Source organism: Gallus gallus, chromosome 1 (genome assembly GCF_016699485.2).
Source record: "Gallus gallus isolate bGalGal1 chromosome 1, bGalGal1.mat.broiler.GRCg7b, whole genome shotgun sequence".
NCBI classification, from domain to species: Eukaryota; Metazoa; Chordata; class Aves; order Galliformes; family Phasianidae; genus Gallus; species Gallus gallus.
Window position 1 is genome coordinate 192921086 of NC_052532.1, and position 22776 is coordinate 192943861.

A 22776-nucleotide genomic window follows, 5' to 3' on the forward strand; every position below is an offset into this window, starting at 1 on the left:
ATCAATTCCAAATGCTGTATTGTAATTCCAGGATATCCCTTCAAGATATCTCTTTAGGATTCTCCATTATTGCAGAGTAAAATAACAACATGTAAGAATAAAATTCTGGATGTTTTAGTGAAACCCTCTTGCAGTGAATATAGAAAGATTTAAGTGAAACAATTTCTGAACCAAGATAACCTGCACATAGATAAAGTCTTTTCTCCGCTTTAAAACACTTAAAATTAAAGTGCAGTATTCTCCTGGTTGTTCTGTGCTGCTGTGATACAGATATAAAAGCAGCCATAGCAGGGGCTGTTAGATCCAATCCATGGGCTGATTGTGGGCCAGGCCTTTGGCCAACCACTGCCAGTAACCTGCCATCACCACTCCCCATTTCACTGTCAAGCAGTTGGATAAGTGTGTTTGGTTAGATATCTTGCAGAGAGGACATGCTTAGGAGTACTTTGGACCAATCTCTTGCCTGGCTTCAAAACTTGTTTTCAAAATTATCAAGGTGCATCCTTGTTTCTTAAGAGGCTTTCTGATTCAGAGTACAGAAAGAGTCACTCTTCAGGACTCGGTATGGGATGGAAAGGGAAGCGTGCTCAATTCTAACCTCAGCTCCGTGTGCTTCCTTTGCAGCCATGGAATTTGAGCTCAGCTGTGCAGTTTTCCTCGCTGCAGCAATCATGTAAGCACGACTCCCACGTACCTGGGGGTTCCTGTATCTAGGGGGAAGTAATTCTGAACATGTGGTTCAGCAGCAGGTTAAGCTGATTGAAATCAGCTCTGCTGCACTCCAACCTTCACTGCCACTCCTTGTGTTCTCACTTCCTCTAGTTGTGTATTTCAGTCAGATTCATTTGCTGCCTCTGTAGTTCCTGAACAAACGTATAAGGCGAACTGATAAACATCAATACAGGAGGAAAGGGCAAGGCTGTGCAGTGCTGTTGTATCCAGGCATGCTGTATCAGTGTAAGAGCAGTTCTGACGTGGTGACCTGCATTATTTGCCTCCCATGAATCTACCTGCTCCACATAGCGTTTGACATCTTAGCGTCTAGACAGCCTCACCGTTTCCTGTTCCTGAATACCTGTGATCAAATCCCATCTCTTTTCCTCTCCCAGCAGAGCACAAGCACGGCGCTGAACACTCCTGCAAACTATGGGGACAAGTTTCCAGTGAGCTTTGCATCGTGGGGAGAGCAAACCCCAATCTCCTGCAATATAAGGTAACATCCCTGCGATACGTACATCCTGCTGTGCAGCACAGCTGCAGGGCAGAGCCCGTTTCACTTCTTTCCTTTTTTGGATCTGCGTGCACACGGTCCCTAATGGAGCCGGATACCAAGAACAGAAACCAAGTCACTACAGCGCCGCACGACTACCGGTGATCCCCTCCCCTCGGCGATATCACCATAATCGCGAACCATCCTCAAGCCCCGCACAAACCCCGTGCCCTACAGCAGCTCTAGGTACCGGGCACAGAACGATCAGCCCGTCCCAAAGCTCCAACACAACCCACCGACCGCAAACTTATCCCCCTCCCTGGGCTGCCCACCTTGGCGGAGGGGGCGGACCCCTGGACCCCTCCGGAGCCAATGGCAGCGGGGAGGGCGCGGGGAGGCGGCGCCGGGCGGCCGCGGGGAGCGGGCAGGGCGGAGAGCGGGCGGCACCTTGCAGCGGGCGGAAGGTGAGTGCTGCCGGGCTGGGGATTTCCTCCGCGATTTTTTCTTTTTCTTTTTTTTGCAACTGGAAAGTTTGCAAAGAGGTTGAGCGGCTGGGTTCTTATTTTTCTTCTCTGTGTTTTTTTTTCTTTTTTCTTTTTTCTTCTTCCCCTTTCCATTCAATTTTAGAAAGGCGGGCGGGGGGGGCTGAGGTTGCCTCCCTCCTGCTTTCCCAGCTCATTCATTTAACAAAGGGAGTTGTCTCCAGCCTCGGGCTGTGCGATCGAGAGCCGCTTGGGGTCTCGGGGCAGAGGTTGGGGTGGGGGAGGTAGGGGATCAGCCCGCGCCTGGTGCTGGCTGCGGCTGGAGGGACTCCGGGGGCCGGGGGGGGGGGGCGAACACAAAGAGTTGAGGGGCCGGCCCCGTGCTGGGTGATGCAGCCCTGGGCTTTGTGTGTAGCTCTATCGCAGGGATGCAGACGTGGGAGCGTGTTTCTCCTTAGCCCCCCGTTTCATGTGTGCGCGTGTGAGATCGGTTGTTATTCACGATCTTAACAGCAAAGCTGAACTTAAGATCGTGGCACGACTCGGATTGGAAGAGACCTCACGAGGTCTCCGGTCCAGCCCCTCCGGCTCGGATCAGGGAGCGAATGGCAGCGAGGAGAGCTTGCGAGTTGGGTGGCACCTCTGGGTGCTCCTAGGAGCCCGAAGGAGAGGCAGCACCGCAGGGCGAGGGGCAGCAACTCTCCTCCCTTCCTCGGTGCATGGAAACCCGCAGCTCTCCCATGCCTGCAATCCCAGCTTTTGCTGCTTTTGTTATCCAGAGGGCTTAAAATTCACGATTAGTGGGGAAGAGCTGGCTCCATCCGTGTGTGTGTCACGGCGCATCTGCTTCTGCTGGGCATTGCTTGGTCCTTACTCAGACGTTACCTCCAGCAGCAAGATTTTTAAATAAATAGATGTCAAGACCTGGCTCTCTGCTTGCTACCAGCTGTAAGGCATGTACTTTAGGTGGTGATTAAGTACACTGCGTGCGTATATAAGAACAACTGTAGAAGCTGTTGAGTCCTAGCTAAGCTTTTTAAAGTGAAAGCAGACACTGTAGCTGGTGAAATGGCCGTGCTGGGCACGGGAGGGAGAGTGTTTGTTCTCCTTGCTTGCAATTACTCTTTGTACAGTGACTCACGGATACCTTTAACTGAACCGCCTCCCTGTTCTCCTTACCTGGAGTTTCCCGGTGTTGCCTGGTGCAGCAGGGAGCATCACCGTATCTGCTGCTCCAACAGCCTTCCCGTTGTGTGGGTGCTTTTGTCTTGCTCACAGCTTTTTAGGGTAAGGCTGGAAAAACTCCTCCGTGTGGAACAGCTCATGTGTGTGTCCATTGGGTGGTTAGACATTACTTTTCCCTCTGCGTTTTCTGTGGATTAGGCAGAAAAGGGGTTGTAAGAAAGAAGGGGACAGACTCTGTAACACAGTATGTTTTGAGAGAACAAGGGGAAATGGTTCCAAACTAAAAGAGGGGAGATTTAAATTGGACATAAGGAAAAAGTTTCTTTTACATTAAGGATGATGAAGCACTGGAACAGGTTGCACAGAGAGGTGGTGGTGCCCCATCTCTGGAGGCAGTTATGGTCAGGCTGGATGGGCTCTGAGCACCTGATGGAGCTGTGGGTGTCGCTGTGCATTGCAGGGGAGTTGGATCAGATTGCCTTTAGAGGTCCCTTCCAACTCACATGATTCTATCATTTTATGATAAAATATATTGCTTGTCTATTGCTTTTCTGGCTGCTTTGCTTGCACTGGAAATACAAACTTATGTTTTTGCCCTGGAGATCTACTGAATTACTGCTGATTCTTGAGGATCCTTTCCCAGATCTGTGCAGAGCTTTCCTCAGCTTTGACTGCAAGTGCTTGAATTACACCTGGTTTCTTAAGCAGTTTTGTTTTTGTTTAACTTAAGATATGAGTGAGCTTCAGTGTGGCTTCCTTCTCTGTTTTGCACCTGTCTCATTTCATAGGTGTGGGAAGGCTTGTTATTTTGTAACCATAGCTGTGATGGCCCAGTTCCCTTACATTCTTAAGAGTGTACCGAAACACCTATAAAAATAGACTTCTCTAGTTAGCAAAACAGAAACGATGCTGAGCTCCACCCTTTGAGTGATCTGGGTTTACAGTTCATCCTGTCAACAGCACGTGATAACAGAAGTAAATAGACTTCGTAAAGGGTCTGAAAGACAACCATGCTTTGTGAGGGAGTATAAGAAAACAGACCGAGACCAAGCAGCTGTAAACAAAAGCCTTTGACACATGCTAGAATCCCTCTTGTTGGCTTTTTACCTCTATGGGAAGGGGAAAGAATACTATGTGTCAGAAATGTATTGTGCCTGTTTCTGTGCTTGCCCAGGAGCTGTGCTTGCATGTTCAACCTCTAAAAGGAATTGGGAAGAATGTAGAACTGTTCTGTTTGATGGCAAGGGCTTGCGTTTATGGAGAAAATAATCTATCTCGTGTGTTGCATTTCATATGGACTTGCACAGCTCTCACCTGGGGGGAGGTGCTTTGAAGCCCCATTCCCAGTGGAAGCAGAACCAGGGCTGGCAGCAGATGCTCAGTGATGCGGCACGTAAGGCACAGCGATCAATTCTTCCCTCCTGAGCAAAAGGCATGTGATGCTCTTTAAGAATAGGTAGCTTGAAACACCCCAACACTATTTATGCTAACCAGGCTTTTACTCGTTATAAAGGAAAAAGCTCTTACAGGACATGCTATGTGTTATAATTTATCATCATTTGGGAGGCAGTGGAATCACCGTCCCTGGAGGTGTTCAGGAAACGCGTAGATATGGCACTGAGGAACATGGTTTAGTGGGCGGTGGTGATGGGTCGGCGGTTGGACTTAGTTGTCTTTTTAAACTGTAATGATTCTATGATGCCCCAGTAGGTGTTTTAAAATAGGTCAGCGAGTTGCACTGTAAAAACACAGATTGCTCTTTGTGCTCATGCTGGTCCCCTGGATCTCGCTGTTACTGTGTTGTATATGGAGCAGGTAGCTGAGAGGAGTTCCATTTCCTCATCTTGATTTGGGGATCCAAGCAGCTGTGCTAACAAATGCACTGGTATTCTTGCATGGCTTTCTCCAGCTCCCTTTGTTTTAGCAATTGTTTGCTGAAGTGGTGTAAAAGGAGACAAAAAAGCTATCTGATGAAGTGCATTTCCAGGGGAATTCGAAGAAACAGTGGAAGCATTCAGGTCTTGTTTATGTACCAATGTACTTCTGGTAAATTACCGAGGCTCTGGAGTAGCTGTTTAAGCGGCAATCCACGTGTTCTGTCTTCCCATCATATAGCAAACGACGGCCTTTCTGTATCTCTTACATCTTGTCTGAGACGCAGGTTAAACAGTAACTGTCCTTCCATGATTTCCTTCCTTCTTGCAATCTGTGCTCTTTGGACCTGCTACATAGCCAGCTCATTTTGCCCTTACACTGCTATAACTCCCTTAAAAATCATTGTTTTTCCTACTTCTCTTCTAGAATTACTGAAGTCAGGTGGTGGTAAGTGAGGCATCCTTATGTCAAGGAGGAGAAAATGCTGATGGGATAGAAGAAAGGTCCTTTTTTTTGGGTAAAACAGACCAAATTAGAAGATTGCAGAAGTACTAATCAAGTGTTCTTTCAGAAAGGAAAGAATTTCTCCTACAGTAACACTTTGTGATCCCAGTTAAGGTATAGGAAGCATGGCATGTGATATATTGTGTGTGTGTGTATATATATACACGCACATATGTGTGTGTGTATATATGTATATATATATAATGTGTGTGTATATATATACACACACACACACTCACTGAAGTACATGACGTAGCTACTAACATTTTCTTGATCTTGGCCTTTAACTGTGGGGCTAACAAATCAAGTGGCAGGTGTGCACTGTGTGGGGTGTAAAACCTTGTTTCATCCTCTGTTCTCTTCTTTTTCTATAAAGTTAATCCATACGTGTAATCTAAATGAAAAATTGAGGATAAAACCAATAACTGTTCATATTGTTTGTGTTCTTAGGGCAGGGAGTGTCATCCATGTTTACCTAAAGCATTGTCTCCTGCCTGATGTATGCAGTGCCTTTCCACAGTTTACAGCTGAGGCAGAATCATGGCTCTTGGTGACTTTACAGATGGCAGCAGAGAGAAGGAAAATCAAATAGAATCATAGAGCCACAGGCTATCCTGAGTTGAAAGGGACCCATAAGGATCATCAGATCCAACTCCTGGATAGAAAAATTTAGGACACAGTTTGACTTCCAGATTTGTAACAGCACCACTTTGGGACTTGGAGTTAATTTCTGGAAGTGTGAGTAGGGTTTGAACTGTTAGTTCTCTTAATGTCTATAAGTGGCACAAAAGTGTTTTGTATGATGGCTCTCTTACAAGATGGAGCCCATTTCTCAGGGCTTGGATTCTATTCACGAAACAGGAGCTGGAGTGAGAAGCATATTTCATTGGAACTGGTGTTCTACTGCACGTGATTTTTCTCCTCGTTTGCATACAGAAAGCTTTGTACGATGTGAAATACCTTATTGGTTCTTTAGCATAAAGAATTTCCAATATAAATTATTTTCTACACTTGCAGATTACCAAATGCATGTTCTTAAAATATGAGTGCCTTGGCCACTTAGCCCAAATTCCTCTGTAGAGAGAGGAGAAAAGTAATTCCTTTTATAAAACTTGAATTTATTTTTCCCAGCTATCTGTAAATGAACATTATGCAATTTCACCAGCAAGCTGAATTCACAGGCTTTGTGCCAGAATGAATCTATCCTTTGCCTTTAGTAAGTATTTCAAGAATGTCTTATTTCAGTCTTGCTTTGGAGAGGCTGTAAGTCAGAGCTGAGTGTAGAATTCATGTGCATCCATAATTCAGTCTTGTTTGAAATGAACAATAAACTGGTTCCCTCCATCATCAGCGGGGAGGAGTATATCTTTCTGTCGCAACAAATCCAGTCACTACTACTGAGGCTATTGGGTTTGTTTCAGCTCGTGGCTGTGCTCCTTTGTAAGGTGCAGCATGTGCTTGAGGCCATTACTGAGCTCTGTAGCCCTCTGTGTTGACGTAGAAGGGGAAAAAAATACGATGCCAGACTTATAATTTATCTTTTGCTTTTTCTAGTTCATTGAGCTGCTCACCTGAGTCTGAACTCTGGTGTTCCTTCATAACAAAAGGTAAATTTAACAGTCAGGTAGCAGCTGCAAAAACCAGGGAGCGCATAGGAAAAAAAGGAATTAGCAGCAAATGGGCATGTCAGAATTTGAAATGCAATATTGATTAGTTCATTAATTTTAATAAGACACTCAATTATAAAACACCCATTACATTTTGCAGTTTCTTCTGGAAATAGAACAAGTTATATGTCCTTATTCTTTCAGGAACACCTCACTCAAGCTGAATTTTAGCATCATTTCCTTTGCTAACCACAGAATGTGTTAACTCTTACTGTAGCCTAAGTTTGTCTACGTTTTATTCAGCAAAACATTGTTTTTAGTAGGCCACTGTCTGCAGTAAACTGCAAGACTTAGTTATATGTAGCATGTTGTAACTGAAAGGTACCTTAATTGAGAATGATCCAAATCAGTGCATCGCTGAAATAATGACACTGTAATTAAGATCAGAAGGCAGATATTTAAATACTAATTGTTAGAAAATCAGATCCATTTAAAACACAGCACAGAAAAAAATAAGCCTTTATTTAAGCTCAGGAAGCAAGTGTGAATGGGAGTGTTGGCTCATGAAGAGTGTCACATGTTTCTTTATGTTTAGAAATATGTTATATGGCCTTTATAATACAGAAATGTAGTTTTCAGTCTACAGATCTGATGACTTTGGGCTTGTTTCCAATGTGGATCTCTGGCTTTGTTTAAATAATATCTCTAATAGAGGATTTCCTGGAGATGGTTTGAGGCACTCCACTCTTGGCACTTCTTGCTGAAATCAGGAATTGATGTAGGAATATTTGGTTTTCATGCAAGACTGAGGCTGCAGGAAGATAAAGACCTAGAACAGAGGTCCTGGAATGTTTACTATGAATTCTCTGAGGGCTGTACTGAGTGGCATTTTCATGGATGTGCTAATTCTTTTTTTCCACAACTGTTCGATTGAATTTTATTGCCGGACTGCCCAGGAAAGCAAACTTTCCTGTTTAAACCACAAAATGTTAACCACAAACTTAGAGTTCACATCCCTGTCTTGCCCTGCTGTTGTGCTTGTTTTCGATCCCACTTGGGAATGAGATGTGAGTTCAGTTTCAGTGTTGCTCCTGTGGCCTTACAACCACAGCAGCAGATTGTAGAATCATTAAAGTTGGAAAAGTCCTTTAAGATGATCTAGTCCAACTGTCAACCCATCAGTGATGATAATAGGAAAGTGCTGAGAGCTGAACCAAAAGGGGTAGGCATAGGTGGTGGTCGTGCTGCAGAGCCCTTCATTTAAACCACCCCATTTCTGATAATCAAAGTAACTGCTGAACTTTTTGGTAAACCTTAATGTCTTTTGTGGGTGTGTGTTAAGGTGTTTGGTCTTTCTGTTAAGATCTAAGATTCTGGAGATGTGAAGGCTATGTAAAAGTGTGTGTCACACAAGGGAGACTTCTCCCACTCCTATCTGCAGGAAGAGTGACAGAATTTGATCCAAATGTGCCTTGAAGGCTTAAATAATGAGGTTTAAGTGTGGTTGAGCCTTCAGTTCCTAAGTTTGTGTGGGAAAGTGAAGGATTCTACAACATCTTAACATGAGCTTATTAACAGCAGAAGTTGTGGATACTCCATCCATGGAGACGTTCAAGGATGGATGGGGCCCTGGGCAGTGTGAGCTGGTGCCTGATGTAGTGGTTGGCAACGTGGCAACCCTGCTTACAATGGGGGGGGCTGGAACTACATGATTTTTGGCTTGGTTTGGAAGGGGCTTCTTTCTATGATACTGTGAACTTAGTTCAATCACCAAAACCTTGAGTTGATAGCCTTACAAAAGCCAGAGAAGTTGTGAAGGGAGGAAGGAGGAGGAACTGCAGCACTATATTGCACTTATACTGATCTAATAAAAAAATCTCTTCTAATTTGTGGATCATCAAATTTCTCATTGTTGCATCAGCCTATTTATCATAAGATGACAGGTGAAAAACTGCAGTCTCTTACTTTTCTGTATCTTACAAATTCCTCTATGCCACTTTGAATGCCTTGATAGCAGGGATGATGATTAAAAAGGCTGTATTAAACTCCTAAAAAGCAGCAGAAGTCTCCTCCACTATGAAACCAGTGCCAAAAGAGTTTGAGAGAGTGGGAATAGCATTATTTTTCCAGGCTGCCTTCAATCCCTGTCTCATGTTCTTAAATAAGACTTTGAAGACATTTTATGAGCAAAATTAAGCTGACATTTCATCTTGATGAAGCTGCAGCCTGGCAATGTCAGACTGCTGTCTCTCCTTTCATATCTGGGAGCACTGACAATCACATTAAATGTAATTTGGTGTGTATGTGGGAACTACCTTCTGCAGGTATTGGACTCGATGATCCTCTTGGGTCCCTTCCAACTTGGGATATATCTATGATTCCTTCTGTATGCTTTTGATTTTTTTTTCTCCCACCCTCTTATCTTCATTCCTTAACTATATCTCTTAAAGCCTCTCTCTTCTTTTTTTTTTTTTTTTTCCTTCTTCCTTTCTACAGTAACACTGTTCATCTGTCCTTCATCTTCCCTGGACACCCACAAGGCTGATGAGAAATGGAGTCCTAAACCATCTGTGATCCTGAAGATGAGCAGTAGGGAGGTAGTGTGCTTTGTGTTCCACCTCACTAAGAAGCAGCTGTTTCAGGGCTTGGCAGAGGGATAAAGGTTGGATAGGGGGAAGAAACCCTAAACTCATGGCCTGCCTCTATGGAGAAGGCAGAGAACTCTTTGAATGTGCTGATGTCATTCAGAAAGGCTGGAGAGGTGAGGATAGGGCTGGGAATGGCTTTTCCTTCTAGAAGAAAAAGCAAAAAAACGGAATCACTCCAGGACTCCTTTGGAAGCCGGAAGAATTGTATGATTCTATGAAAACAGAACACAAACAGTATATTCTTCTGTGTAGGCTGTCTTTAAATGGAGGCAGACGGCCAGAGGCAGTGTTTGAATTCTAGGTTCAATAAAGGCACATCCTCCAGTTAGACACAGCAAAGCAGTGTCAATTTTTAGAATTAAAAGCAGTGCCTAAATGCTTCAATAACTTGTCATCAGGTGACTCACTGCGCTGTCATAGTGGGACTTCTGGCTTGCATTAAAGTTATACTTGCTGAAACAGCATCCTGCCAGCTCACATTAACAGCCATCTCTCCCAGAACTTGTTTTTGATTTACTCATCGTGAAGAGGGGTTTTGGAGAGAGGGGCAGGAGTAGAAGGTAAGGGAAAGTTTAAAGGTCAGCAATCCCATTACCTTTTTCTTTCAGTTGTTGATGACTTCCAAGTGCCAGCTCTTTCATTTGTTCTGTGTTTGTGTCGCTGAATTGTGTCCAGAGGTTGCAAAAGAGGAACGCTCAGAAGTGATGACCATATCTGTAAGAATTTAGTCACTAACTTGGTCCAACTAAAAATGCCTTTTCTTGTCTGCTATGACTTCATTTAAAGTTATGGGCTACTTAATAACAATGTCGACATGATCTCAGCTTGAGTTTTGTTCATCTCCTGCAGTTGATTTGGGAATTGCCAGGATCATGATTTTATTTATTTATTTATTTATTTTGCTTAATTCACATTATCAATTTCAGTTTAGATGCCCTTTTGCTTTTTTTTAGGAACCAATCCTTTGTAATATTAGGTATTAGGTACATCCTGCAAGAGAGCCCTTCCTGCCTTCTGGTCCAATATTTATTCATCCTTGGACCTAGTCCAAGTGCCACCACCAGTGCTCATGTGAGGCTTTTTCTCTTTCCACAGTTACAGAAAAATTTGTTCATATGCTTTCAAGCTACATAAATGCAGCAGTTCAGGAGATAATGGTCACAGAGATTAAAATAATCTCATCTGAGCAGCAAGTGGCTTTATGCCTTAAACATCATACTTACTTCTGTCATCAGCTTTGTGCTTAGTATGGCAGTGTAGATCTTGCATATCTGCTGACGTTCAGTTGCTCTCACAATCCCACCCTGTTATTTTGGCTCAGTATCCAGGAGCAGTGACTTCAGCAAGGTGATCTCATCCTACTTGCGATGTTGCTGTGTTTGTTTTTGAAGAGTTGAGATCCTAAAATCTGTTCCATCTGCACCTCCTGTAGGCAAAGGTAAATCCCCTGAAATCCAGTTGGATAAGCATGTGTGATATCTGTTCTGTCATCCTCCTTTCTCAGCAGTTTAGTGGGCATGGTGGTGATGGGGCGATGGTTGGACTAGATGCTCTTAGTGGTCTTTTCCAACCTTAATGATTCTATAAATTAACACATTTCTCTGGTGGGGAACTTTACATTTTTCTTTCCACTAGGATGTGAATGGGGTGAGCAGTGAAAGGCTTCTGTAGCATAACTTACACTAGTTTTTGTTTGGCCTCTCTGTGAGAGCTGCGATCCTAAATTCCTTATGAACTAACCCTATAAATTCAGAAGGAGAGAGTCTGTGATTGGTATTGCATTGTTCTTGATTAACAGATTAGATGCTTGTGTTTGCTTTTTTCCAGAAACTGGCCACCCCCACCTCATCTCATTACAAAACTATAGAGTGAAGATGTAGCTGTTGGCACCTGTTTTCCTTTTAATATTCATTTTTAGTTGACCACCTCAAAAATATAACTCCGAACTTGCATTTTCTTGGAGATGGACTATGTGGTGAAAAGATGAGATGTCTCCCTTTCCACCTGCTGGGAGTGTGCTTGAGTTTCCCTGGAAAGTGATGATACAGGGCGAAACTTGACAGAGCTGAGCTCACCAGGGCATGCTGCCATCCAAAGGCAAGGTTGCTTTTCCTTTTCAGCACTTGGCTGTGAGCTGAGCTGGCAGAATACTTAACAGAGCAACATGTAGTGTAGTATTAAAGGTCTTAGAGCTTCTGTGGCTTTGGAGCCTGGATGGGGCTGGCTCTGTTTAGTATCTTTATTGATGAGGGGATTGAGTGGACCCTCAGTAACTCTGCAGATTATACCCATCTCGGAAGAAGTGTAGATCTGTCTGAGGGTAGGAAGGCCCTTCAGAGGGACCTGGACAGGCTGCACTGCTGGGCTGAGGCCATTGGGATGAAATTTGACAAGGGCAAGTACTGGGTCCTGCACTTTGGTTGCAACAACCCCATGCAGCACTGTGGGCTTGGGGCAGAGCGGCTGAAAGCTGCATGGAGAAAGAAGATCTGAGGGTGTTGGTTGACGCTCAGCTGAACATGAGCCAGCAGTGTGCCCAGGTGGCCAGGAAAGCCAATGGCATCCTGGCTTGTATCAGAAATAATGTTGCCAGAAGGAGCAGGAGCTGATCGACCCTCTCTATTCAGGTCTGGTGATGCTGAACCTTGAGTGGTGTGTTCATTTCTGGGTCCTTCACTACAGGGAAGATGTTGATGCCCTGGAGAATATCTGGAGAACGGCAGCAGAGCTATAAAAGTTCTAGAGCACAGGTCTTATGGGGAGTGGCTGAGGGAACTGGGATTATTCAGTCCAGAGAAGAATAGAGTCTGGGAGACCTTATTGCCCTTTACAGCTGCCTGAAAGGAGGATGTAGTGAAGTGGGGGTCAGCATCTTCTCCCAGGTAACAGCGATAGGACAAGAGGTAATGGCCTCAAGTTGTGCCAGGAGAGATTTAGGTTGGATAGTAATAAAAAATTATTCTCAGAGAGAATGGTCAGTCACTGGAACAGACCGCCCAGGGTTGAGTCACTGTCCCTGGAGGTGTTCATGAACTGTGGAGATGTGGCACTGAGGGACATAGTGGGGATGGGTTGGTAGTTGAACGTGGTGATTTTAGTTTTCCAACCTTAATGATTCTCTGTAAGTACTGTAAGGCATGAGAATAGATCTGGTGGCTTCTCAGAGTTAGTTCATGTTTTACTGTTTTTACCTTTGAAAGATCTGCATGTTGTTGGGGTACCCTGCTGTGTGTAGCTTTTCATTTTTTATTTTGTTCTTCATCTGCCCCCAAGCTCTCTGAACCTCTACTCCATGCACATTCAGCTCCTGCTGCTTCTGCTTCTGCTCAGTATCTGAAAATCCTTGCAACAAAATGGGTTTTATCTCTGACTGGTTCTCTGTCTTTAGTAAATACATTTGGGAGACAAAGAGCTTGACAGAAAATCCCAACTGGCACATATATTTCTTGCTGCTGTCCTTGTGCTCTTCTCCTCAGCCTGGGCTCTGTGGCACAGTGTGGAAGCACAAAACTTGCAATCCCTGCCATGCTCTAGGGACTTTGACCAGAGGGTGCTTTCAAAATCCATTTTGTAATGTATGAGAGCATTTGGGGTTTTTTCCTGTTTCTTGCCTGCATAATGTCTTGTGAGTATTACATGGCATCCAATAACCTTGAAATGATGCTTCAAAATTGAAAGGATGCTTTCCACAGGAGGTTATAAGCGTTCAGCTGAGACCAAACTTCTTCTTGGTGTCCAGCTGAAACAAGTGTTAATCCAAGACAGAATTAAGTTGCTAATGCTGCTGCCATTCACACCAACCCATGTTGTTAAATAATCCTGTTGTTTTTCAGTGTTCCTTCCTTGTAGTCCTTCAGTTTGTAATTAAAACGATGTAGTGCAAGAATCATCTCTTGTACAAACCATCCTGGCTTCCTCATTGAGGTGCTGACCTTCTCTGTCACCTTCCACCTCAGTGCTGCTTATAAAGGCTCACAGGGAGAATAAAACAAGCATGCTGGAGAGGTAGCGTTCTTTCTTCTGTTGTGCAGGTGAAAAGGGCAATGCAGAAGCAGCAGGCGCAAAGGAGACCAGGAAAATACATATCTGAATAGCCTGAAGTATGGGTGGAGAGGCTGGCAGTATCTGTGCCTCAGAGCCCATAGCCAGGATGAAAACAAGATGAGAATTTTTCACATTGTCAGGAACTGTGCAGGAGGTATTCAGTGAGATCTGTACGTGAAGGAACAAAAGCAAAGAAAGTGTTTTTGATAACCTGGGGACATGACTCTGGCAGTAGCCTATGGGTGTCAGTGGGGACATTCAGGGATTGTGTCAGCAGCATTTCTAACCTTGAGAGCGAAAGTACAGCATTTCTTGTGGTTACATTCTAAAAGCTGTGGGTAGGCATCAAGTGGGAACCCAGAAAGCTCGTGGGCGCTTGATTCCCTTGGAAGCTGTTGGGATTTGGCACCTAAGCTAGTAAAGTATTTTTAAAAACTCTTAAATATCTTTCTGAAAATCCGGTCTGATGTTACTAGTCAGCCTGAGAGGTGAGATTTTTTTTCCTTAACTGCTCCCTTTGATCCCTGTTATTTTCTAGCAGATAAACAGGAGGAAATTGAGGAGAGGCAGCAAGGGTGGCCGTGGGACTAGCAAGATTGACTCAAGAGGAAGTTAAAAGCCTATGTACATGGTTTGTTTTATAACATGAGGACGGCAGGAGTGTTTATGGACTTCTGCAGAGTCTCAGAATGGAGGGTGTGGAAGAAGGAAGGTTTTGGTCTGTGCTCTGCAAGTGCCTGTGGAGGCAGGTAGGGAGGGAGATGGACTAGATGACCTTTAAAAACCCCTTCCAACTCAAAGGATTCTGTAATTCTATTTTAAAAATTACGTCCATTGGGATATAATTCATTAGGCTTAGGGTACCCTTGGGGGTGTTTGGTGACAGCAGTGTAGAAAGTTGGAGTTTGGGTACAGTTAGAGTTGATGAAGCAACAACTGTCTATCAGTCTTAGCTTCTGAAGATACCACAGACACGCTCACACCAAGCACGCTGTAACCAGCAGGTCAGAAAAATTATTTGAGGTAAATATAAAACAAAAATTAGACCAAATAACAAGTCAGCAGGGTTGAGTGGCATTCAACTCAGAGTCCTGAGGAACTTGAATGTGAAACTGCGGAACTGCTGGCCAAGCTGTATCATTCTCTCCTCATCTGGTATTGGGTGAGTGGTAACTATTTGCTGTTGTATGAATGCTTGGTGCACCTGCACCTTCTGTGTGCTGTGCAGTTCTGGTCTCTGTGTCTGAAGAAGAATGTAGTGGAGCAACAGAGAGGCAGCTAGAAGGGTCTCAGAGATGAACTGCATCCCCACAGGAGAGGCAAAAAGCTGGGACTAACCTGTTTGGTGAGGAGAAGGAATGTGAGCGAGGCTTAAATGGTAAAGGCAGTGTGTAAAACTGAAAGTGTGAAACTTGTCCTTTATATACCATGCTATTACAACCAGGGAAATTGTGGGGTTTGATTTTAAAACAGATGGAAGAGTATGTTGGCTCTGTGGAGAAGAATGGCTACACGTGGCCTCAGAATAGGTGGAATCTGGTGGTAGGCTTTGCAGGTCTTACCCATGCAGGACAAATCCCACCTCCGTTGCCTCTGCAAGAGCCTATGTGACTTTTCTTTCCCCGGAGCTCTCTTCCACAGCTATTCAGGGGAAGTGATCATCCAGGTGCCTGGGAAGTGTTTGACACTCCTTTGAGTACGCACGGAGATTTATTTTAATTATAAGCAACTTATCCCTCAGAAGTGATTTATTTTTTATTTTTTTTTAAATGCTGCCTTCAGCAGGTTATGCATGTGAACTCTATTTTAATTAAGGGCGAGGAATTTGTTTTACATAACTCTATCCCAGATTCTCATGAGAGAGTGAAAACAGCCTGGAGGGGCCGATGAAGAGGCCAGCAAAGTCGGTTGCCTCACAGATGGGAGACCTGATTCCCATCCTCTTGAGCTGTGTGACTGGCCCTTGGCTGGCTGACAGCCAGTGAGGTTGAGCTGAGGCAAAGGGGCTGCCTTGATTTTCTTGAGACACTAATTTGGGATTCTGGATAGATTCAGGTGTGGTGAGTGCAGATCTGCCGGAGGTGTTTGTCCCCACAGTGGGAATGGGATACGAACCCACCTGTCAGTTTTAGTGGGATTGGCTCAAGGTGCTTCTCTGAATCTTTGAAAATGTAAAACAAATAGTACTGGAAGTCACCAGTGAACCCTTTAGAAGTGATTATGTATTTCTTACTGTTTTAAAAATGCATCGTAGAATCACAGAGTGGTTTGGGTTGGAAGGGACCTCAAAAATCATCTGGTTCCAACCCCCCAGCCACTGATTCAGGCACCAGATAAGGCTGCCCAGCACCATGTTCAACCTGGCCTTGAATACCTCCAGGAATTGGATATTCATACTTCAACTAAAACTTGAGTTGTAAAGCCTAAGAGGGACAGGGAGCACATGAGTAAAATGTTTCTGTACAGTAAGGAGGGAAAATCCAGGGTGTTTGCATGTTTTTTTTTCTTTTTTTCTTAAGAGAGAAAACAAACAAGTGATAAGCATGTTAAAACTCAATTGTTGCGGTGCTGGAAGCAGGTCATGTAAATTAGAGGATCTCTTTTACTCTGCACAAAGGGAAATATGAAAAAGCAAACAACAAGCTGTGTAAAGATGCTAATGAATCTTATGAGTCAAACTTGGCATGTCATTGGCATATGCTGTTTGTTTCTTGTGGCAGAAGCAAGCATTTCTTCTGCTAAGGTGAGCTGGAGGTAGTTTCACTATCTTGCTATCAAAATTTCAATGTGATGTTGGAGAAGTTACACAATTGACAGCACAGTTGTGACCTTGTGGTGGCCTGCTGACCTGGTGGGGGCTGGCAATTATTTTTTTGGAAGCAAACACCCTTGAAAGGTTTGCAGTGTGTATTTACTGCATCCAGTGATAATATAGGGCAGATGCCTTTCCTTTTTGCTGTGAACAGCAAGCAGGTGAGGCAAAGGCAAACCAGCTGGAATAGATGTTCTTCAGCTGCTCAGCAGAGCAATGTTGAATGAGCAGACAGAAAGGAATGTCATGGTCGTGTCACAGCTTGGATGTGTTTTGCTGTGTCAGGGAGTTGGTAGGCTTGGGTGTGTGCTTCAAGTGGAAGGCGACAGAGATGCAGTCTGGTGTCAAGTCCAAATCTTCATGCCGCTTGTTCACCTAATCTGTATCCCCAGTTTGTGCATGGGTAGCAGAGCAACTGCAGCTTTCAGATATTCTGCATTGCCTTGCAGGTATTTAGCATTCGAGGAGCACAGCAGCTGTTCCATCATCCACGTGAGTAACATTTTGTCACCAAGTAGTGATTTATGGAGCGATCATTTCCTGTGTGTTGCTCGACAGTTAGGAAAGTATCCTGGAGTTTTATTGGTCTCTTCTTTAGGTGGCAAGAATTGGCCAAAATAAAACTCAAGAAAGAAACATCATCAGTTTCTGCAGAACCCCTTATTCATTTTGTCTTCCACAGGTATTTCAGGGTATTTCTTTATTTCAAATGTCAGTGAATTCACTGTGCAATAAACAGTTGGTTCTTTGTGAAAGCTGCACAAGTTAGAAGATGCTCATATACAAAAGCCATAAGCAAAGAAATAAGAACATCCTGAGAAATAACACAAAGTGTGATGCTTTCTGGACAGCTGCATAACTGAAAATGATGGGTGAAGTGGGATTTTGCTTGCACAGATCCCCTAATCCTCAGTACTTCAAGTTTTTGCTTTGTTTTCTTTGGCTTCAGGAACAGCCGGTGTCTGGAGCTCAGGCACTCTGGTGCTCTGCTTAGCGTCCCCAGAAGACTTGCAAACTTAGCCAAGCTTTCGGGCTTGAAAGAGATGAGCTGTGAAGCTTGAATTGCAACTGGATGCCTCCAGTTCTGGGAGTCTGCAATGACTGCGACCTTTTGAAATCTTGTTCAAACTGTTTTTGTTGCACTCAGACAGGAATGTTATGTTCTTTGTTCCACTTCCTAAGAGGCAAAGCTTTTTGTATAGGCTGCTTGCAGCTTTTATAGTTGGATATATGCGGGTCAGGGGAGGAAGCAGGCAGAGGCTGTTAGATGTTTTCCAAGCTGCTTAAAAAGTCCTTCTGAATGCATGAAGGAGGTTTGAAGCTCCTAGTTGAATTTTGCAAATAAATTCTGTCTTGATTAGGAACAGAAATAACCACCGGACTTGAACTGCTTCCGACTCCGGGGCACCCAGTTTGAGTGTTCAGCAAAGGGGACTCTGTGTTTAATTCTCAACTTTTCTGAGCTCTGGAAAGAAACATCCAACACCTCAAGTACGATTACTGAAATGCTTTTGTTTATCCAACAGGATAAAACTATATTCAGGAATTACAAATAATGTAACAATTTGCACTGCTTGGTGAAACCACTTAAGCACCCTTCTCAAGGCCTGTGTGCATTTAGGTGTGCGGCTTGAGTCTTCACCAGGCTGTGTTGGTTGGATAGTTAATATTTTGGGATGAGCAGATAGAATGGGAATGGTGTAATTTCCACTGTTGATGGAGTTGAATCACTATGAAGATCCTTACACCTTAAAAAAAAAAAAAAAAAACTCTTGCTTGGAGTTGGGTTTGTCACAGTAGCCAAAACTGACTGCTGAAGCAAGAGAACCTTGCATGTAGTAGTAACCAAAAATTTCAGAAGGCCCTGAGAACTGAACCTGTTCTTCAGTAATCATAGCATCATTAAGGCTGAAGATGGCCACGAAGATCCCCAAGTGCAACCCCAACCCATCCCCACCACACCCACTGACCACGCCCCTCTGTGTCACATCTCCATGGTTCTTGAACGCCTCCAGGTACAGTGACTCCATCACCTCCCTGGGCAGCCTGTGCCAGTGTATTACTACTCTTTCAGAGAAGAAATTTTTCGTAATACCCAACCTAATCCTCCCCTTGAGGAGGTGCAACTTGAGGCCATCACTTCTCATCTACTTATTGTTATCTGGTAGAAGATGCTAACTCCCACCTTGCTACAACCTCCTTTCAGGCGGTTGTAGAGGGCAATAATGTATCCCCTAAGCCTCCTATTCTCCAGACTGAACAATTCCATTTCCCTTAGCTGGTGCCCATAAGACCTGTGCTCCAGACCCTTCATAGCTTCTGCCCTTCTCTGGACATGCTCCAGGGCCTCAATGTCTTTCTTGCAGTGAGAAGCCCAAATCGCATTACTTGAGGTACAGCTTCACCATACTGTCGAGTCAATCTCTTCTTTTCCTCCCCCCTTGCCCACTGACATCAGCAGTCAGGCACTGAGAAGCATTAAATGTGCATAGCAAGGCTGCAGTGGATTCGGCTTTGGGTTTAAAGCCTACAGGGAAACAGGCTTTAAAATTGGCAGACCTGGTTTTGGCTGACTGTGTCCATAGGCATGCAAGTTCTCTGCACACAAATGTGATTTGGAACCTGTACCCTGGGCAATGTGTTTTCTGTTGTGCCTGGCTGAGGACTGACCGTGAGACTTCAGCTCAGACTGCCTTGACTCATGCTATTTACTTTAGTAATCAAAGTTTCAGTTGCATCTGATAACCAAGCTGATTGTTATGTTACACATTTAGCAGTCTATTTTTTTTTTATAGCTCTTTCCTTAATTACTTCTGTAAATAATTTTAGAAGACTTTACATCAATTCTGGAGAAGCTGGCATATCAAATCCTGTGAGGCTGGCAGCAGGTGCTGTAAGTAATCACTCGTATAAATTAAGCAACATATTCCGAGGCAGTAGGTTAATTTCTAGGTAAATAGCCTGCATTCAGATTCTTAGAATCACCTGCATCATGACCTAGCAAGTTACCTAAGGCTGTGGTGTGTGTAGCTTGAATCACTGGATTTTTCTCAATGAAGTCAAAGGGCCTTTCATTTCTAGAGAAATCTGGGACTATGTGTGACTTCTAATAGTTGTAATAGTGCTGTGACTCTGAACCATTGAAACTGATGGGTTCTGTGGTGTCTGTTAAATGACTTTCATTGACTGCAGAACTCTTGAAAACGGTAAGCTCTTGTGCTGCTGCATAAAGTCTGGCCTTGGAGTGTTGCATCTCACTTTTGGGGTAGGAAAGTGCAGTTCTTACAAACCTAAGCTGTCTTTAAAATGACTTTCTGCATAAAGGTCATGTAAAAGGGACAGAGGAAAGGGGGGAATTTGTCATTAAATGGAATCCCATGCAAAGTGGAATAGAGCAGAAATAATGCCTTTCATCCGTGGACTCAAGTAAGGAAGTAACTTACATGAATTGGAACTAAAAAAAAATGGATTTGTGGTAGACTGTGACTCATCCCTCCTCTGACTTACAGTTGGTACCTCGTATGTCTGTGGATGCTCAGCCTAGTTAGTAACCTGCTAAATAGATTTGGAGCTGCTTTTCACAGACCTCATTTTTGTTTTGTTTTTCTTTTTTTTTGCTGTGCTCCGTTGTGTCCAGAAAGAATTGCTCTCAGGATTGAAGTTTGTATTGGGATGCAGCCCTTCCATATGTAGAAAAAAAAAAAATAAAGTCCAGGTGAGAAGCTTTTGAAAGTTGAGCTCAGTCTTTGTCTAGTGTTGCAGCATGGTTGGCTTAAGGGGCTCTATTTGTATGCTCTGAAGTCTTATAGAGGCACTGTTGAGATGCTAGTGCAGAGTTTCACCAACACAGTAGCAATGCTGATTAATAGGTTTTTACACTCTAAGATAAATTCTTTCAATTTTTGTTCCTAGGCAAAGGAACGTCCTTTAAATCCAGAGTGGGGCTTTGATCCCAAATCATGCTTGTCAAGTAAAGGTGTGTTCTAACCCTCTGTTCAGGAAACTTTCTTTACTGGAGAAGGTGCTTACCTCCAACTTGTAGAACTTAGTTGGGTTCCATGCTGTATAATGGGAATAAGATGGATGAGTCGTTTCATTTTTTTCCATAGCTCAGCTTCTACTTTGAAACCTGAAATCTCATGTGAAGCTGTAAGCAAAAAGTCCTCTTCAAGAGATGTTCCAGCACTGTGATAACTGGGACCAAAATGTCTTCAAAAAATAACAGAAAAGGAAGCTGTTCCCACTGCTCAGTACTGACTGCTCACTCTTTACAGAACTTCTGATTGTGGATGAAGGTCTGAGTGCACAAATGCATTCTCATCATCTGAGTGTATTCTCTGTGATACTGTGCAAGGCTTGGAAACTGACAGCTTGGTCAACCACTTCAAAATGGGTCAGAATTTGACCTAATCTAAATATTGCGAGGCTGGGGGCAGAAAAATCCTGTTTCTCAAATGATTCGTTGCTGCATGAGTTGCGAAATGGAAAGCGTCAGGTAACGCAGTGATGAGATAACTCAGCAAATGTCTTGCAGGCCAGCTTTCTGAATGGACTCTCGGAAGGGAAAGCAAAGAACTGCACATCCTCTGCTCCTAAGTATGTCGTTGAAGAGCACTGCTTTGCATCTTTCCCACTAATGACTAACTTAAACTCCAGCCTATCCAAATCTTTTTTTCCAGGCTACGTAAAGGATTTGTTATACTTTCTGTTATTCAAAGCAGATCTCGAAGGCAAAACAGTTCTTTACCAGAGATATGAACACTGTGTTAAGGGACTTGGATGCCTTAATAACAGAAAATAATAGTCTACTAGCCTGTCCTCAGGAATGAAACACATCAAGCAAATTGCTGTAGCATTAGATTGAAACTTGGCAATTACATTTGTGAGGCAATTTGATTCTGCTCCCTTAAAATGCCTCTGGAGAACATCCCACTGTAGCCCTGGTCTGATTCCAAGCCTACTCCGCAGATGCCCTGAGCATGGCCGTGTTAAGAAGCCAGTTCTGATGGTGTGGTCTGTGGAGTTGCTAAAAAGCCTTGAAACCTCGTTTGCATTCAAGGGCTTTCCATTTAGGAAAGAGAAACTGACACCATCCCAATTTTAAATTTGGAAGAGGAAGAAAAAGCAAAAGGCCTCAGAGAACCAGGCTTTTGTCTAGACTGCAGAGCTAGCAGCTTTATTGCTCTGGCTTTCCAACCTGCCTTCTCATTTGAACTCTTTCTGACTGCTCTACTACTGCATCCCCTCATTGCTCCTCTCTGTTAAAATAGAACCACTTCTAATTTTACAAGCTCAGATCCCCCATAGGTGTTCTTGGTCACAATTGTGGACCCTCTCTTTGTCCTTTCACAGCCATCATCTGAAAAGCTTTCTGCTGCTTTTGTCTTAAAAATTACTTTTGAAGTTAAGGGTCCCTTTTTTTACTGCCATATAAATTGTGCATGATAATTACAGGACAACAGCTGTGTAACTGAGAGACTGCTGCCATTTCAGATGACAAAAGCCTGCTCCAAGCAGCAGCAGTCCAGCTTCTTTCACACAAATTCCAGGGGCAGTGATGATGAATTTCCTGGGTTTTCTGCTTGGTGGTGGCAGTGGTATCTGTGTGGCTGCAGTATATTATGCTGTAAGTAGTAGTTTAATGGGCTTGTATGCAATAAATTGCTATTTTCTGTTGGCGTGTGGTTTTCAACAGTATGTCAGAGAATTACTTAGGTCTTTTAATCTGTGTTGTTCAGAGGCAATATTTTAAAAATGGGATCATGATATGAAGGGTTTGTGAAGGGGAGGGCCCTACAGGCTTTTACCCGCTACAGTTATTTCCTGGCTAGAAATATAAGTCATGAATATGACAAATATGTTTTTTTCTGTCTGAATCAGGTTTTCCTTCTGCATTATATAGTTAAGTTTTCTTAAAGAAACACGAGTTTGTAGGTAAAATGCATGCATGTCAACTATTCTGTGGAAGTCTTTTTGTCATTTGATAACTCAGAGCTGCTTTTAAGTTTAAGTTTTAACCTATCTCATCTTTTCAGCAGCACGTGTGCTCATAGTTGGACTCTTTTGTCCCAAAGTGAGTTATATTTAGACACCTGAGAGCTCCACTGTCAAACTTTCCCTTGACTGTCTTTTAAAATGGTTGTGGGTTTTTTTTGTGTGTGTGTTTTTGTTTGTTCTGTTGGTCCTCGTGTCAGGGAGCTGCTGTGACAGCTTCAGTCTGTACCCAGTGCTTGCATGAGATGTCCCATTAGGAGCTGTGATACCATATAAAGCTCTTGGCTTGCAGAATACAGGAACTGGCTGTTGCTTGGCTCCCTGCAAGAAGCAGGTCAGGCTGGGCTGCACAAAGCTGATTAAACTTTTCCTTGAGGGAAACATTCAACTTGGTCATATGGTTAAGAACTATTGC

At 43.6% G+C, this 22776-nt stretch overlaps 1 protein-coding gene across 22 annotated transcripts in view; it reads left to right on the top strand.

Moving 5' to 3' along the window:
• The first annotated feature begins 900 nt into the window (after positions 1–900).
• The window catches only part of PAK1 (p21 (RAC1) activated kinase 1), a 67302-nt gene continuing 45426 nt past the window's right edge, over positions 901–22776 (top strand). For 3 of the 22 annotated variants that reach the window (XM_046942376.1, XM_040700648.2, XM_040700618.2), the window contains exons 1-3: positions 1639–1674; positions 9360–9460; positions 16817–16859. The gene's annotated coding sequence lies outside the window, so the exon portion shown is untranslated. Of the gene's footprint in view, positions 1214–1638; positions 2980–9359; positions 9461–10832; positions 10950–11338; positions 14718–16816; positions 16860–17728; positions 17859–22776 lie in introns of those variants that run through there. The other 19 variants (XM_046942387.1, XM_015280853.4, XM_015280855.4 and 16 more) reach the window with 11 other exon arrangements.